This window comes from Anabrus simplex, chromosome 12 (assembly GCF_040414725.1).
Source record: "Anabrus simplex isolate iqAnaSimp1 chromosome 12, ASM4041472v1, whole genome shotgun sequence".
NCBI lineage: Eukaryota > Metazoa > Arthropoda > Insecta > Orthoptera > Tettigoniidae > Anabrus > Anabrus simplex.
Genome location: NC_090276.1, coordinates 43,235,791 through 43,254,922, shown reverse-complemented (window position 1 = coordinate 43,254,922; position 19,132 = coordinate 43,235,791). Strand labels below are relative to the sequence as shown.

General features: G+C 40.3%; 1 long non-coding RNA gene across 1 annotated transcript in view; it reads left to right on the top strand.

The window, feature by feature from the left end:
• The first annotated feature begins 4,985 nt into the window (after positions 1–4,985).
• Positions 4,986–19,132, top strand: part of LOC136884220 (uncharacterized) — a 31,772-nt gene continuing 17,625 nt past the window's right edge. Inside the window, exon 1 of the long non-coding RNA XR_011018866.1 lies at positions 4,986–5,103. This is a non-coding gene — a long non-coding RNA (uncharacterized lncRNA). The remainder of the gene's footprint in view (positions 5,104–19,132) is intronic.

The following is a 19,132-nucleotide window of genomic DNA, read 5'->3' as shown; positions in this document are numbered from 1 at the left end:
CTTAGATCATATATTCAACAGATCTGTTGGTTCTACAATTATGTCTCTGAATGTTTATTGTCAGGTTCTGTTTATTTTTCCTTTGTAGAAATAATGCGTCGGTGGAAGAGGTTTTCACTCCCAGTAAGCCCCTGTGGCTATTTATTGAACATCTCCCTTGGTAAGTTATTCCAATCCCTAACTCCCCTTCCTACAAACGAACATTTGTCCTCTCCAATTCCAACTTTATCTTCATATTCTGATCGTTCCTGCTTTTAAAGGCACCAGTCAAACTTATTCGTCTACTGATGTCATTCCACGCCATCTCTCCACTGCCACTCCATGGCTAAATGGTTATCGTCACAGGGATCCCGGGTTCGATTCCCGGCAGGGTCGGGAATTTTAACCATCATTGGTTAATTTCGCCGACACGGGGACTGGGTGTATGTGACGTCTTCATCATCATTTCATCCTCATCACAACGCGCAAGTCGCCTACGGGAGTCAAATCAAAAGACCTGCAACTGGCGAGCCGAACATGTCCTGGGACAAGCCCGGCACTGAAAGCCATACGCCGTTTCATTTCCACTGACAGCTCGGAACATACCACTTAGTCGAGCAGCTCGTCTTCTTCCTCCCAAGTCTTCGCAGCCCAAAAAACTTTGCAAACTTTTCGTAACGCTACTAGTTTCTCGGAAATCACCCCTAAGAAATCGAGCTTCTTTTCTTTGGATTTTTTCAAGTAATCCTGGTGAGGGTCCCATACTCTGGAACCATACTTTAGTCGGGGTCTTACCAGAGACTTATATGCCCTCTCCTTTACATTCTTCCTGCAACCCCTAAATCCCCTCATAACCATGTCCAGAGATCTGTACCCTTTACTTACAATCATATTTACGTGATTACCTCAATGAAGATCTATCAATCAATACTGATCTGCGTTTAGGGCAGTCGCCAGGTGGCAGATTCCCTATTTGTTGTTTTCCTAGCCTTTTCTTAAATGATTTCAATGACTTAAAAAATTTATTGATTATCTCCCTCGGAAAGTTATTCCAATTCCCAACTCCCCTTTCTATAAATTAATAATTGCCCCAATTTGTCCTCTTGTATTCCAACTTTATCTTCATATTGTGATCTTTCCTATTTTTAAAGACGCCACTCGAACTTATTCGTCTACTAATGTCATTCCACGCCATTTCTCCGCTGACAGCTCGGAACATACCACTCAGTCGTGCAACTCGTCTCCTTTCTCCCAGTTCTTCCCAGACCAAAATACTAACACCTAGGTACTTACAATTATCCCCAAAAGGACCTTTCACCCCATCAACGCAGTAATTGAAACCGAGAGGACTTTTCCTGTTTGTGAAACTGACAACTTGACTTTGAACCCCGTTTATCATCATACCATTGCCTACTGTCCATCTCACAACATTATCGAGGTCATTTTGCACTTGCTCACAATCTTGTAACTTATTTATTACTGTGTACAGAATAACATCATCTGCAAAAAACCTTATCTCTGATTCCACTTCTTTATACATATCATTAACTAGCTGATGTACCCGTGTTTCGCTACGGGATTTTCAGGAAGACTGACTTTGTGGTTTTCCTAACTGAAGTCATCATAGGCCATTTCAAAAACGTCAGTAGGAAAGTAGCGATTGAAAGCAACGTTATCATATGAAATGCTCGTTTAAAGGTAAAACCGCACATTTTCTCACGGTGCCGATCTGACAGTCTAAAGTTCCAGAGCTGGAATGACCAGGCCGCAGACAGCCGTGAACACTCCTCTGCCTTTATTCCGTTAAATATGCACTCTGATCATTCCAAACAGTGCCTCAGAGTAGGGATTGAATAGCTTGAATGCTTTGATGAACCAGTGTCTTACGTACCAGTAGTATCCGGAAATTTATGAACCAGAGGAATGGCACGTTAAAGAAGAGAGTTATCTAACTCGTAGCCAGTTCCCGCCAATATTCAGGCAGGCTGTTACATTCGGTACAGGGGCCGATGACCTTCGATGTTAGGCCCCTTTAAACAACAAGCATCATCATCATCATCATCATCATCATCAACATTCGGTACGACCGCGCGAGTTAGCCGTGTGGTTAGCGGCGCGCAGCTGAGAGTTTGCATCTAGGAAATAGTGGATTCGAACCCCACTGTCGGCAGCCCTGAAGATGGTATTCCTTGGTTTCCCATTTTGACACCAGTGAAATGGTTGAGCCGTAGCTTAATTAAGGCCAATGCCGCTTCCTTCACACTGCTAGCCCCTTTCCTATCCCATTGTCGCCACAAGACCAATCTGTGTCGGTGCAACGTAAGGTAAACTGTAAAAAAATACTCGGTACGCAGCAGTAATCCTATCTATCGGAGATGAGTGGCAACAGAAGACATAAAGAACATCACAACAAAGAATGGTCAATGTAATGTTGTTGTTGATCAATTTTATGAGCTTTCTATATTGTACGCCTTCACATGCAGTTTTCTTTCGACTTTGTGATATTAGGGCGTCTTATAAAATTATTTATAGCGTAGACTGTAGTTCCTTATTCTCCGACTTTACATACCGATTTTCATTAAATTCTGTTTACCTATTATCTTGTGACTCGGCGCTGATATGGACTTGTTAAGAAAAATCCAAAGTCATGAATATCTGTGTGATAATAGCCGGTACGGTAACAATGTATAAGACATGAATGAAGTTATATAGTATTTACATATATACGACCACTAATAACATGAATATTGGAGAAGTACTTTTTAGGCCTTCCCCTAAACTATATACCATTTCACTCAGCGTGAATACAATTGTTTACAGCATGGATTATAGCGACTTATTCACCGACTTTGCATAACGAGTTTCATTAAGATACGACAGCTAATAACATAAATATTTGAGAATATTGAATGTTAGGCCTTCCCCTAAACTACCATTTCACTCAGCGTGATTGAAATTATGTGTAGCCCAGATTGTAGCGACTTATTCTCCGACTTTGCATACCGATTTTCGTTACATTCTCTTCAGCCGTTTTCTCGTGATGCGTGTACATACATACATACAGACAGAAATAAAGTGCATTTCCTTGTTACTTTGGTCAAGACTGATACAGCAATACCACCCTTTTTTAAAATCTGAGCAATGTACAGACAACGTAGAGGCCCAATAATACTGCCTTGAGGAATTCCCCTCTTAATTGTTACAGGGACAGATAAAGCTTCGCTTACTGTAATTCTGCTATGCTGAACAGGGCCTTGTGAGCGGATGGGAAGATCAGAAGAGGTAGATAAGGAACAGTGAAGGAAGCGGCCGTGACTGTAAGTTCGGTACCATCCCGGCATTTGCCCGGAGGAAAAGTGGGAAACCACGGAAAACCACTTGCCAGGATTTCTGAGGTGGGAATCGCACCCTTTACTCAGTACACCTCCCGAGGCTAATTGGACTCCGTGCCACCCCTCGTACTGCGTTTCATATTTTGTGGCAGAGCCCCGAATGGAACCTGGGCGTCCGAGGATTGCAGCTAATCATAGTAATCATAGAGACGGACCAAAATCACTACTGTGGTAGGTATAATATATTTGATTGTAAATCAACCAGAAGGAAGTTCACCGGCCAGCGAAAAGACATCCTGAGTTAGACGAACAGGTTTTGAAATTCGTACAAAGAAAGAACATGTAACTTTAACGTTCTTATATTTTAATAATGGGAAGTCTGTAAGTGAAACTCGGCGTAGAAAATTATAATTTGCAGATTTTGTATATCAAGCGTGCGCATGAGATTCGAGTAAATACGGTAACTGAATGTAAAGGAATCAGTCTGTGGTAGGAGACTGGAATTGACCTGACTTGAAAACATATTTTGTCATATCGTACTAATTTTGAAAAGTGGCTAAACACCATTTTTACAAGCAGATTTTCAATTGTGTTGATGAAAAACCACTCGTGTTATATAGAGGAAATTAATACTGTAGTTAGAGAGGGGTTTGTAACGACTGTTATTGGCCGGTTCCGGTTGTTTCGGCAAGTGTGTTTGGTCATTACGTTACGTCATCGAGTGGGGATAAACCCGTCTAGTGTTCATCAATCCTTCATTGCAAGGGGATTCAACTCGTGACTCGTGACGGTGACATGCCCTGGAAAGTACTCTGCTTGCTGCTGTAACCATTTCAAGTAAGAACGTTGAATTGCTTGATTGAAATATGGCCGTATAAATCTGTCTATCCAATAGCTGAAAGTCGTGTAATGTGATTTGTACTGATCGTATTAATATAAGTGGGGAGAGTGATAGGAAGGAAAAACCACAAACTGTTCGTGAAGAAAATAGTAAAAAAAGCAGATTTGTTAGACTCTAATTCGCTTTGGAAAATAGGAAAATGGCAGGAAATTTCAAGAAATGCAAGGTTAATAAGTTTCAGTAGGACGTTTGAATGGAATATGTTTGTGGCATAGTACGGTCGAAATTGTACAGGACATGAAAAATGGTATAGCTTAGTAAGAAACTGAAAATATACTTATTAGGCGATAGAAGTGTGAATGTATTAATAGTTCATACCCTACTAAGAAAGTATTATAGGTAGGCCCAGTAGGCCTACTCCTGTTTTCGGTTGTGAGTGGCGAGGGTGTCATCGGGAAGTACCTATGATATTTGATTATTTTGTTATAAAAATGGTGATATTGAAATATCTTAGATGAAATGGCTTGATTTATTTCTGTGTTATAGAATGTGCGAGATCAGTTTGCGGCCATGTAGGCTACAACTTGGGCTACATTCCGGTGTTGTTTCCCGATTAGACACACTTGTGAGGATCGACGCAGAGAAGCAGTTATGGAGATCTGAACGGTAATTTGATCAAATTACTTGGTCCTGATGGAGGGAAGCAGAATATGGATATTACATGAGGAATTCATTTCATGCTTTAGAATAGTAAATACACCGAGGTAGCGTTAATAGTTGTTAGCACTGAAATTTGCTGCACTAGACTACACCTACAACGTGGAGCACCCTGTCATTGGGTGTAATTCCTCTTAATTGAATTGAAGTTCTGTATTCATATGTGCACATATTTAACTTTTTACTTTGGTGGCAAGAAGACATTTATTGGAGGATTCTGAGCAACGAGTTAGTGTAAGGTGTTTCGATTCAGTGTGTAATACGTTTATGTAGTTTAACTGTAGGCGTTTCAAGGAACGTCTTATCGAAGGAAAGAGTGGAGTATTCGAGGTCCCACCTGTGCAAAATGATATAGAGTAGCCCATAGTCTGAAAGTTTAACTTTGTACCGGTACGTCAAATGGTTCAGGAAGAACGGCTGTTTTTATCGGGACCCTAAGGTTCGAAATGTTATTTTATTTTAATTCTAGAACGTAAAAGAGCAACTATGTGTAGTTTAGATGTTGTCTGTTTTTGGAGGATTTGATATTCTGGTTTTAGAGCCTCAACCCCGTGAGGGATGAAATTTTTTCAAAGCATGTCTTGTTTAACATCTGGACAAACCCCCTTAGGGTTATAAGACAGTTTGTCGAACTAGATGGAATTGTTTCGTAGGAATTAAAAATTTTGTTTTTGAAGCTAACCCCGATTAAATTTGATACCGGTAATGGTTAAACATTTTCCAAGTTTGACATACATCAGTAACCATGATGTGAAATGTTATGTTCGTAAGTGAAATCCTCTTGAAGGAAATAATGTTTTAGTTTTCGTATAGCCTACCTATCAACTGCCTTTCAATTTAGTCTTATTTAGCAAGTATGTGATGCGTTGCTCTAGAGCCGTGAAAAGAGCAATAACCATGTACAATTTCAACTTTGTACAGTGAATGGTCTGAGAGAAATGAATATTTGAGTTGTTCAAGTCTTAATATGTCGGTTTATTATACTGTAACTTGACAATATTACTGCTCTCTCTCTCTGCGTTGGATGAAACAAAATTTCTTGCTTCGTTGCGGTACCGTACGTTTTAGCGTGATCAATCCTGCAGATGCTCCCAACTATATTAACTACACTGATGAGTCGGTTATTTCCTCCACATGTTTGAAGGATTTTTTCTCCTTTCAAAAGCTTATATGGCCTAACTGAAATTTTCCTTTTTTGCTTCAGTTCCATTTTAAAAATAAAATTCGTCCTGTTTTACGAAATATTTTAATGTTTGATCAAGAGCTCCGCCATCAGATGCCATAGTTGGGCTAGGGAAATGTTTCCCGTTGCTTTCCTCATCGAGCCAGAAGTTGTCATGACGAGAATTTGAAGGCTTATGTAATTTAAGTGACGAGGAAGTCAAGTGGCTTTAGATCGGGTGATGTAGCAGCCAGGGAACGGGTCCTCTCCTTACTATTCATTTATTAGAAATTAGAATGTGAAAAATGAAAATGAGAGGGGCATGGTTAGGTCAGTGGTTTAACTGCTGCCTTCCCATCCGGACGTCTGGGTTTCGAATCCTGGTCGATTCATGTGAAAAAGCTGAGTAGCTCTGACGGTTGAGCTAAGGCTCGTCTCAAACCCTACTTGGCTCAGTCCAGTGGTATTTGAAGGTGCTCAAATAAGGTAGCTCCATGTCGGTAGATTTACTGGCACATTAAATGACTCCTGTGGAACAAAATTCAGGCACTTTGGTGTCTCCGAAAACAGTAAAAAGTAGTAAGTGGCACGTAAAATCATTATCTGAAAAGAGGTTAACAGGACAAATCTTCCCAAGACTTGGACAAGGATCCTGGCTCAGTCCGGTGGTATTTGAAGATGATGAAATACGTCAGCCTCGTGTCGGTAGATTTACTGGCATGTAAAAGAACTCCCGCGGGACTAAATTCCGGCACCTCGGCGTCTCCGAAAACCGTAAAAGAGTAGTTAGTGGGATGTAAAACAACATTATTATTATTATTATTATTACATTGACAAGGTTGTAAGCAAGAAGTAATGGCAGTCAGGTCTTGGAAAGGCATACCAACGGTACGCTATGTGTGAATCACTGCACGCAATTCTTTTGTGTCATTCCGTTAATATGTAATCTATTTGTTTCCCTATCTGTTGTTTTCCTAGCCTTTTCTTAAATCATTGCAAAGAAATTGAGAATTTATAGAACATCTCCCTTGGTATGTTATTCCAATCTCTAACAAATATTTGCCCAATCTGTCATCTTGAATTCCAACTTCACCAGGGGCGTATTCTCCTTGAATGCAAGGCATTCATTGCATGCGTTATGATAACACAAAGAACTGTCTGATTTACGATTTTAGGTTGTTTCAGGTCAAATATTAACGATTTCATCTCTCAGAAGTTCAAAAGGTCCGCGCAACTGTACTAGTTTCGTTGTTTGATTACGTATGGTGCTGGTGTAGTCTCGCCGTCTACTCCACTCACGGAAGAAAGAGACAGCAAATGGAGGAGTTTACGACGTAAGGCATTCAATCTTAAAATTGCATTCAGTGGCAGACGTAGTTCTGAAACCCTCCGAACGATGTCGCTGCAATTGAAACTTGGTCAGAATTTGTCACCCCATATCCGTGCTACCCTGTGCCATCTGTTAGCAACTTGGAGAAAGTCGACATGTTTACAGCGAACGGGACACACAGATTACCCCCCAGCGAGAACCCAACGTGACGAAACTGACCAATGCCAATGGGGTGACTAACCTCCAGTGCTTCAGTTGTGGCTAACTAGTGAGTTAATTCATTGTGTGTTCTGATTAGTAAGTTCATTCTGTGTGTGCTGTTCCTGTGCTATTCGTCGTTTTCGGAGTTTTATTATATTTTGCGCAATGTGGTATTTACGATGGATGAGTCTAAAACGGATATAATTGTAAATCAAAAGCTATTTACTGGCCGTTCGTTTGATGACAAGATGCAAATAGTTAGAGCCGCGAGACCTCTACCTTCCCTCGTAAATTCTTCTTCTTCTTCTTCTTAATCTGCTTACCCTCCAGGGTTGGCTTTTTCCTCGGACTCAGTGAGCGATCCCTCCTCTACCGCCTCAAGGGCAGTGTCCTGGAGCTTCAGACTCTGGGTCGGGGGATGGAACTGGGGAGGATGACCAGTACTTCGCCCAGGCTGCCTCACCTGCTATGCTGAACAGGGGCCTTGCGGGGGATGGGAAGATTGGAAGGGATAGACAAGGAAGAGGAAAGGAAGCGGCCGTGGCCTGAAGTTAGGTACCATCCCGGCATTTGCCTGGAGGAGAAGTGAGAAATCACGGAAAACCACTTCGAGGATGGCTGAGGTGGGAATCGAACCCACCTCTACTCAGTTGACCTCCCAAGGCTGAGTGGACCCCGTTCCAGCCCTCGTACCACTTTTCAAATTTCGTGGCAGAGCCGGGAAGCGAACCTGGGCCTCCGGGGGTGGCAGCTAATTACATTAACTACTACACCACAGAGGCGGACCCTCGTAAATTTAAAAAGAGAAAACAAGAATTGTGTACGCACGTTCAATCCAGAAACTTACAGTAAAACTGTTTGGCTCGAGTTCACCTACATGTAATTAGGGTGGGTAGAATTGAAATTTACTTAATACATTGTGTTAACTGCATGGTTACTAGTTGCATGCCTCAGTGGAGATTCCAGGATACGCCACTGAACTTCACCTTCATATTGTGATCATATACTAATGTTATTCCACGCCATCTCTCCATGGACAGCTCTGAACATACCACTTAGTCGAGCAGCTCGTCTTCTTTCTCCCACGTCTTCCCAGCCCGAACTATGCAATATTTTTTTAAATGCTACTCTTTTGCTGAAAATCAGTTCTTGAATCGAGTAATCCTGGCGAGGGTCCCATACACTGGAACCATACTCTAGTTGGGGTCTTACCAGACACTTGTATGCCCTCTCCTTTACATCCTTACAACCCCTAGATACCCTCATAACCATGTACAGAGACCTGTACCCTTTATTTACAATCCCATTTATGTGATTACCTCAATGAAGATGTTTCCTTATATTAACACCTCGATACTTAGTGATCCCCATAAGGAACTTTCACCCCATCAACACAGTAATTAAAAGTGAAAATACTTTTCCTATTTGTGAAACTCCCAATGTGACTTAACCACATTTATCATCATACCATTGTCTGCTGTCCATCTCACAACCTTATCGTTGTCATTTTGCACTTATTTCTTACTCTATCCAGAATAACATTATCTGCAAAAAGCCTTATCTCTGATTCCACTTCTTCACGAACCTACTACGCTGGCGTAGCAGGGGGAGAGGTGATACTCCTACGTGGCGCGTCCCAGGTGGAGGATAGGGGTCCTAACCGGCTTGCCGGTGGACTTGAGGAAAATGCAATACCTCTTGCGGACCAAACACAACCCCCCCCCATGGGTGGGGGACGCAAAGGAAGAATACACCCGCGGTATACCCAGCCTGTCGTAAGAGGCAACTAAAAGGGGCAACCAAGGGATGATACAATGAGAACCATGAGGCTACTCTTAATTAGTACCATTACGCAGGGAACACCATGGGTCGCATTTACTTGCGTGTACTACCACTCTGTTATGTACGCAATAAGTTTGCGATTAGTAGCGACAGCGTGTGAATCAGGAGGTGGGTCCTACAGTACCTGTGATTCGTACCCGTATATGAGTGAACCATGGGATTAGTGACACCATGGTTCTGCCTTACTATTGCTCAGTTCCCACTGTGTAAGGAGTTTCACGGGTTAGTACGAGTCCCTGTGGTTGGACCACTTAAGTAAGGAGCACCATAGGTTTGCGTTGCCTGTTGCCATAGGTCTGTGTTACATGTGCGCATTACACTACCTGTGAATAGTACCATAATGTGTGGAATACTGCGAGTCTCTGCTACTTTTGATAAGTACCGCAACATTACACATAGCATGGTTCTACTTTCCTAGCGATGAGTACCATTACGAGGGGCCGATGACCTGGATTTTGGAACTGTTTCAAATATACGCATAATTGATTCAGCATCTTGCTATAGAAGCAGTCCATTGGTCAGTAATATTATTGTTTTGTGCCAGCTTCTGTGCATGCGAGGCACTGTGGGTCAGTTCCACTGATCGTTTTAAATTCATATCCGTCCATCCATTCAATCTTCGTCCTCATGGTTTGAATTCTGATCATTGGAGGATTTTGGACTTTAAGTTTTCATTTTCATTCATTTTGTACCATTAGGGGCCGATGACCTCGATGTTACGCCCCTTTAAACAACAAACATCAATCCCTCAATTGATTCCACTTCTTTACACATATCATTGATATACGTGATATAAGGAAACACAAAAGGTCCAATAATACTGCCTTGAGGAATTCCCCTCTTAATTATTACAGGGTCAGATAAAGCTTCGCCTAATCTAATTTTTGAGATCTATTTTCTTCAAACATTTATTACTCATTCAGTCACTATTTTGTCTAGTCCAATTGGACTAATTTTTGACAGTAGTCTGCCATGATCCACCGTACAGAATGCCTGAGATAGGTCAATCACAATACAGTCCATTTGACCTCCAGAATCCATGATATCTGCTATATTTTGCTGGAATCCTACAAGTTGAGCTTCAGTGAAATAACCTTTCCTAAACCCAAACTGTCTTCTATCGAACCACTTATTAGTTTTGCAAACATGTCTAATGTAATCAGAAACAATGCTTTCCCACAACTTGCAAGCAATGCATGTCAAACTGACTAGCGTGCAATTTTAAGTTTTATGTCTATGATCCTTTCCTTTGTACACAGGGGCTACTACAGCAACTCTCCATTCATTTGGTATAGCTCCTTCATGCAAACAATGAAAGTATATCAGATATGGTACTATATCCCAATGCCTTGTCTTCAGTATATCCCTGGAAATCTTAACTACAGCAGCTTTTCTAATTTTCAAGTTTTGTGTCTTATTGTAAATGTTATCATAGGTAAAGTTTAATACTTCTTTAGTATTAGTGTTCTCCTCTATCTGGACATTATCCTTGTAACCAACAATCTTGACACACTGCTGACTGAACAGACCTACTTTTGCCTTTTCAAGATCCTCGCTTGCACACTCCCCTTGTTTATTAAGGATTCCTGGAATGTCCTAGTAACATGTTTCTGTCCTTAAGTACGTATACATACCCTTCCATTTTTCACTAAAAATTGTGTGACTGCCAATTTTGCTTGCCATCATGTTATCCTTTAGCTGACTTCTTTGCTAGATTCAATTTCCTAGTAAGTTCCTTCAATTTCTCCTTACTTCCACAGCTATTTCTATTTCTTTCCAACCTGCACCTCCTTAGTCTTTTTTCTTTCTTTTTGCTAGTTGCTTTACGTCGCACCGACACAGATAGGTCTTATGGCGATGATGGGACAGGAAAGGCCTAGGAATTGAAAGGAAGCGGCTGTGGCCTTAATTAAGGTACAGCCCCGGCATTTGCCTGGTGTGAAAATGGGAAACCACGGAAAACCATATTCAGGGCTGCCGACAGTGGGGCTCAAACCCACTATCTCCCGATTACTGGATACTGCTTACAATATTGTGATTTTTTTTTAATATCCCACCTTTTCAATACAATTGGTTTTATGTTGTTAGATCATAATGCTACAACACTGTTTCATAGGGACATGTTTTGCTTGAATTTCAAGCATCCTCAGCCTATATAATCATCTCAAATTACAGTAGCAAGCCTCAAAACAAGAAGCTGAATTTCAAACGGATCCAAGATTTTTTTCTTAAGATACCAATAACTTTTAACTATAATTACGACTCATGTTTTAACATAGAAGTGAAATTACAATTGTTTTTAATAAACTAGAACTTTGAGAAAACAATTTTAGCCAAATTTTCAACATTTGAAGACACTGTGTTTTGGATGTCAATATCTTTAGAATTAATGGTTATTCTAATTTTAGTATAGTCATTCATATTGTTAAACTATTAATATGTTCATAAATTCCTGTGTTTATATATTTTATTACTTTATTGTTAGAATTATAATTAAGCACAAATTTGTCACAACTAATCAAATACTACTGTTGCTGAGATGACCGGGCAGGTTGGCCGTGCGCGTAGAGGCGCGCGGCTGTGAGCTTGCATCGGGAGATAGTAAGTTCGAATCCCACTATCGGCAGCCCTGAAGATGGTTTTCCGTGGTTTCCCATTTTCACACCAGGCAAATGCTGGGGCTGTACCTTAATTAAGGCCACGGCCACTTCCTTCCAACTCCTAGGCCTTTCCTATCCCATCGTCGCCATAAGACCTATCTGTGTCGGTGCGACGTAAAGCTGCTAGCAAAAAAAAAAAAAAAAAAAATTGCTGAGATGTGTGGAAGTAGGAGGAAGGGAAAAGGTAGGAAAGGGAAATGTAGAGTAGAGGATAGGAAAAGACAGGTGGAACAGGGTCATGGGAAGGAGGAAAAGGAGGAGGAAGTAGCTTCTGCAGCTATCAGGAAAGACAGGGCTGACCAGGAGGGGAGGGGATCAAATGAGGTGGGTAGGGTTGAGGCTCTGGTCATGGGGATTCCATCGTTAGACACGTGGGGAAAGTGTGTGGAGGAAAGGGAACCAGGGTAGAATGTTACCCAGGAATTAGGTTGAAGCAGATGTTGAGGAAAGTAGAAGAAAGGGAGGAGGGGAAGGAGAAGGTGGTAGTGTTTTACATTGGTACCAACAATGTAAGGCAAGCTGATATAAGTACCAACATAGTTGGAGATGTGTGGGATCTGGTAAATGCAGCACGGGTGAAGTTTAAGAAAGCGGAGATTGTTATTAGTGGAATACTGTGTAGGAGGGATACTGACTGGAAGGTGATTGGGGATTTAAATGAGACTATGGAGTGGGTATGTGGGGAAACTGGGACTGAAATTTCTAGATGCTAATGGGTGGGTAGGAGATAGGGATCTGCACTCAGATGGCCTTCATTTAAACCGCAGTGGTATGTATAAGTTAGGAAATTTGTTTGGAAGGGTAATAGGGAGGTACATTCAGGGAAACGGGATGGCCTAGGGAGCAGTGATAAGGGAACAGGGAACTGGGAATCAAGTAGGGATGACATAAAATTGTTAGTGTTGAACTGTAGAAGTATTGTAAAGAAAGGAATAGAATTAAGTAATTTAATATATATATATATATATATATATATATATATATATATATATATATATTTACCAGATATTGTAATAGGAGTTGAATCATGGCTGAGAAATGATATAATGGATGCAGAAATTTTCTCACTGCTCTGGAGTGTGTATCGTAGAGATAGGATAGGAATGGTGGGAGGGGGAGTGTTCATTCTGGTGAAGGAAGAATTTGTAAGCTACGAAAAAGTTAAAGATGAGACACACGAAATTCTAGGTGTAAGGCTCATTTCTAAAGATAATAGGCAACTTGATATATTTGGAGTGTACAGATCGGGAAAGGGTAGCACTGACGCGGATTCGGAATTATTTGATAGGATAGTCAGCTATGTGGGAAACGACATGGAAAGAAATGTGATTGTAGTGGGAGATCTGAATTTGCCAGATGTCAATTGGGAACGAAATGCGAACGACAGGAAGCATGACCAAAAAATGGCAAATAAGTTAATATGGGAAGGACAGCTGATTCAGAAAGTGATGGAACCAACCAGAGGGGAAAAATATCCTGGATGTGGTGCTGATAAAACCAGATGAGCTCTATAGGGAAACTGAAGTAATAGATGGTATTAGTGATCATGAAGCTGTTTTTGTGGTAGTTAAAAAAAAAATGCGATAGAAAGGAAGGTCTTAAAAGTAGGACTATTAGGCAGTACCATATGGCTGATAAAGCAGCCATGAGGCAGTTTCTAAAAAGTAACTATGATCGGTGGAAAACGGTAAATACAAATGTAAACAGACTCTGGGATGGGTTTAAAGAAATTGTTGAGGAATGCAAAAACAGGTTTGTACCTTTAAGGCGGTAAGGAATGGTAAAGACCCACCTTATTATAATAGAGAAATAGAGACTAAGAAGGAGGTGCAGACTGGAAAGAAATGGTTAGAAATGGCTGTGGAAGTAAGGAGAAATTGAAGGAACTTACTAGAAAATTGAATCTAGCAAAGAAGGCAGCTAAGGATAACATGATGGCAAGCATAATTGGCAGTCATACAAATTTTAGTGAAAAATGGAAGGGTATGTGTAGGTATTTTAAGGCAGAAACAGGTTCCAAGAAGGACATTCCAGGAATAATTAATGAACAGGGGGAGTGTGTATGTGAGGATCTTCAAAAGGCAGAAGTATTCAGTCAGCAGTATGTAAAGATTGTTGGTTACAAGGATAGTGTCGAGATAGAGGAGGAGACTAAGGCCAAGGAAGTAATAAAATTTACATATGATAACAATGACATTTACAGTAAGATACAAAAGTTGAAAACTAGAAAAGCGGGTGGAATTGATCAGATTTCTGGGGATATACTAAAGACAATGGGTTGGGATATACTGTAGTACCATATCTGAAGTACTTATTTGATTATTGTTTGGTCGGAGGAGCTATACTAGATGAATGGAGAGTTGCTATTGTAGCCCCTGTGTATAAAGGAAAGGGTGATAGACATAAAGCTGAAAATTACAGGCCAGTGAGTTTGACATGCATTGTATGTAAGCTTTGGGAAGGCATTCTTTCTGATTATATTAGACGTGTTTGTGAAATTAATAACTGGTTTGATAGAAGGCATTTTGGTTTTAGGAAAGGTCATTCCACTGAAGCTCAACTTGTAGGATTCCAGCAAGATATAGCAGATATCTTGGATTCTGGAGGTCAAATGGACTGTATCACGGTTGACCTGTCTAAAGCATTTGATAGGGTGGATCATGGAAGACTACTGGCAAAAATGAGTGCAATTGGACTAGATAAAAGAGTGACCAAATGGGTTGCTATATTTCTAGAAAATAGATCTCAGAGAATTAGAGTAGGTGAAGCTTTATCTGACCCTGTAATAATTAAGAGGGGAATTCCTCAAAGCAGTATTATCGGACCTTTGTTTTCTTATGTAAAGGAGTGGAATCGGAGGTAAGGCTTTTTGCGGATGATGTTATTCTCTATAGAGTGATAAATAAGTTACAAGATTGTGAACAACTGGAACGTGACCTCGAAAATGTTGTGAGATGGACAGCAGGCAATGGTATGTTAACAAACGGGGTTAAAAGTCGGGTTGTGAGTTTCACAAATAGGAAAAGTCCTCTCAGTTTCAATTACTGCGTTGATGGAGTGAAAGTTCCTTTTGGGGATCATTGTAGGTATCTAGGTGTTAATATACGGAAAGATCTTCATTGGGATAATCACAAAAATGGGATTGTAAATAAACGGTACAGATTTCTGCACATGGTTTTGAGGGTGTTTAGGGGTGGTTGTAAGGATGTAAAGGAGAGGGCATGCAAGTCTCTGGTAAGACTCCCAACTAGAGTATGGTTGCAGTGTATGGGACATTCACCAGAATTACGTGATTCAAGAACTGGAAAAAATCCAAAGAAAAGCAGCTCGATTTGTTCTGGGTGATTTCCGACAAAAGAGTAGCGTTACAAAAATGTTGCAAAATTTGTGTTGGGAAGAATTGAGAGAAAGAAGAAGAGCTGCTCGACTAAGTGGTATGTTCCAAGCTGTCAGCAGAGAGATGGTGTGAAATGACATTAGTAGACGAATAAGTTTGAGTGGTGTTTATAAAAATAGGAAAGATCACAATATGAAGATAAAGTTGGAATTCAAGAGGACAAACTGGGGCTAATATTCATTTATAGGAAGGGGAGTTAGGGATTAGAATATCTTACCAAGGGAGATGTTCAATAAATTTCCAATTTCTTTGAAATCATTTAGGAAAAGGCTAGGAAAGCAACAGATAGGGAATCTGCCACCTGGGCGACTGCCCTAAATGCAGATCAGTATTCATTCATAGTTAGTTTCATCGAAGTAGTCTTGTTTTTACGATCAGATTTTCCGTTGGTAGTAGTTTGTATTTATGAGGTATTTAGTCAAAAGGGATGTCAATCCAAAATCTTGAGGAGTTGATTTGTTTCTTTCATAATATTTGAATGATGGTGCGTCCCTTTGACTGCTACTACGATACCTTGTGGACTTTGTTATATTACGGTGACTGTTCAAGCGAAACATGTCCCTATAAAACAGTGTTGTAGCATTATGATCTAACAACATGAAACCAATTGTATTGAAAAGGTGGTATATAAAAAAATCACAATATTGTAAGCATATTATAGCAAATTCAATACTGGTCTAATCATGAGATTGTTTACATGTAATACTGGATACTGGCCGCACTTAAGCGAGTGCTCTTTATATCTTTGTTATAACATAGGGGTCTTACCATTCCTTACTATCTTTTAAGGTACAAACCATAGGGCGAGTTTGCCGTGAGCTTGCATCCGAGAGATAGTGGGTTCGAGTCCCACTGTCGGCAGCCCGGGAGATTGTTTTCGGTGTCTTCACATGTTTACACCAGGCATATGCTGGGGCTGTACCTTAATTAGGGCTATGGTCACTTCCTTTCCACTTGTAACCCTTTTCTATCTCACCGTCGCCGTAAGACTTATCTGTGTCAGTGCGACGTAAAGATGACGATGATGATGATGGTACAAACCTCATTCAATTGTTTTAAACCCATCCCACAGTCTGTTTACTTTTTTATTTACCATTTTCCCACAATCATAGTTCCTTCTTAAAAACCCCATTTCTGTTTTATGAACCATATGGTAATTACTGCCTAATAGTCCTACTTTGAAGACTTTCCTTTCTATTACATTTTTTTGTAACTATGACAAAAACTACTTCGTGATGACTAATACCATATATTACTTCCGTTTCTCTATGGAGTTCGTGGTTTTTTTTTCAGCACTACTTCCAGTATATTTTCCCCTCTATTTCCTTCCATCACTTTTTTGAATCAGCTGTCCTTTCCATATTAACTTATCTGCCATTTGTTGGTTATGCTCCCTGTCATTCGCATTACCTTCCCAATTGACAATTGGGAAAATGGAAATCACCTGCTACAATCACGTTCCTTTCCATCTCGTTTCCCACATAGCTGATTATCTTATCAAATGTTGAATCAGTGTGAGCTCTGCCCTTTCCTGGTATGTATACTTAGCTCCGTCTGTGGATTAGTGGAAGAATATCAGCCTCCAGATCCCAAGGTAGTCAGTTCAAACCTGGCAGTCAGATTTTTGAAGGATGGGAAAATGTTGATAGGACATTCCATGTCGTACGATGTTGACGTCTTTTGTGACACTTTTGATGTTCACCCAACGAAATTAATACTTAGCCATAGATGCCCAAGGGAGATTCGGTTTATTCCACCATGTAGGAGGCCAAGAGTAAAACGGAATGCCCAAAGTGACGAGCAGACAGCCGGATGGCGTCAAATGTAAATGCTTGCACATGTATCTGAGGCTATACGATTATCATTATTAGATAATATTTGTATTGATAGGAGTTTGTATGTATACTTCTTTTTCTTCACTGTTATACCATACACCAAATAAAAGAATCTAAAGGTTGTTATTGCGGTGGCCGTGAAAAGTGTAATTGGTAATGGGAAGTAGTTCGTTAAAAAAAAAAAACAGGTGGTCATTGAACCCACAGGTTTTTCCATGCTGAAAACATGAAGAAATCCTAGAGAAAGTGTAACATGATGTATGAGGAGTGATTGAGGTGTAATGTATATAGGACGATGAGGGAAGGACAAGGAAATATTAGACTGCGGCCTAATATAATATCTGAAGAATGGTATGGGTCATATACTTCATGATTTTAATTTATTTTTATAGGCGCGGCACCTACAGGGCACGCGGGCGGCCAGTATTGAGATAGGCTCCACGAAATCGAACATGAACGTGTCACTGAAGTATATGGCTGAAGACCGAAACATCTGGAGTGCAGTCTCCAGGAGTAGACATCCACTTGACAGCACCTCATCATCGGTGGTAGTAAGATGAAGATTAGACAACCAGCCATGTTAGTGAACCAAGTCAGAAAGTTGAAAGGTAAGGTTATTCAAATTTCATTTATTTTATGTGTGATTGTTGAAAGAAAACTCCAGTGTTGTGATAGGTTAGTCTCTGCAGACTCCTGTCACAGCTGTTGGATAATTATGACAGGCGTCTGTGTGTAATCTCCCCTAATGTAGATTTTGATAATGAAAGAAGAAGGGACACTCAGGCATGTCATGCCTTGGCTCGGAGATAAGCACCATTTCAAACCTTTAGGAGTGGAATATTTTTAAAATGTTGCAAGAGAATATGTAGGACCATAAGAAGTGGAACGGAAGTATTCATCCACCTCCAAAAATGTTCCCTTTTGGATTTATCACCACGTGACTTTTAATGAAATTTGCAGTAAACCACCGTTATCTGTCATGACCAAAGAAGAGGGAGAATCAATTGCAAAAAACAAAAACAAAAAACAAACAGGAGTACAGCCCCCATTAGGTACAAAATCATTGAAAAGATCATGCCGCGTCACAGGTCAAACAGAACATCTATTCTATACACAGTATATAAAAGTGACTTCCTGTATCTGCGAGATCCTGCAATGTTGGAAAATCAAATTTCGCACGATGGTTAAGTGCTCACTAAGAACGGGCGTTAATAACCTGCAAAAATGGAATATTCATTTCTTGGACATTTCTCTGAACAAAGTTGAAATTTTATGTACTTATTGCTTTTAGTTTGTTTACTAATAATTTGTCTTTCCGGCTTCAGTTCCCTGAGAGAGAGAAATTTTAAGTTTGAGTATGAAAAGAGATTTTTCTAAAACTTAGTATTTTTACCTGTCCTAACACTCCATTCAAACTCCTTAGGGTATAAGACAATTTGTCCACCTGGTACGTGAAACTGGTTTTTGAAGCTGACCCTGATTAAATTTGATGATAGTGGTGTGTAGGGTATTCAGACCGAAGGCTGATTTGATCCTCTGCAGCTCCGCCAACAGCTGTCATAAATAGCCTAGGCATCACTGAAGAGGCGTACTAGGGAAATGAGGAGTGAGGTAGTTTCCCGTTGCTTTCCTTTGAAGCATTTCCCAAATGTCTTTTTGGACATAAATCAGTAACCCTGATGTGGAATTTCAAGTTTGTAAGTGAAATGATTTTGGAGGAATGATGGTTTTTCATGTGTTAACTCCCTGAGGGAGTATTATTAAATTAGGATATAATAGTGCTATACTGATGGGTCTATTATTTACTCTGTACCTTTGAAGGATTTTCCCTTTCGT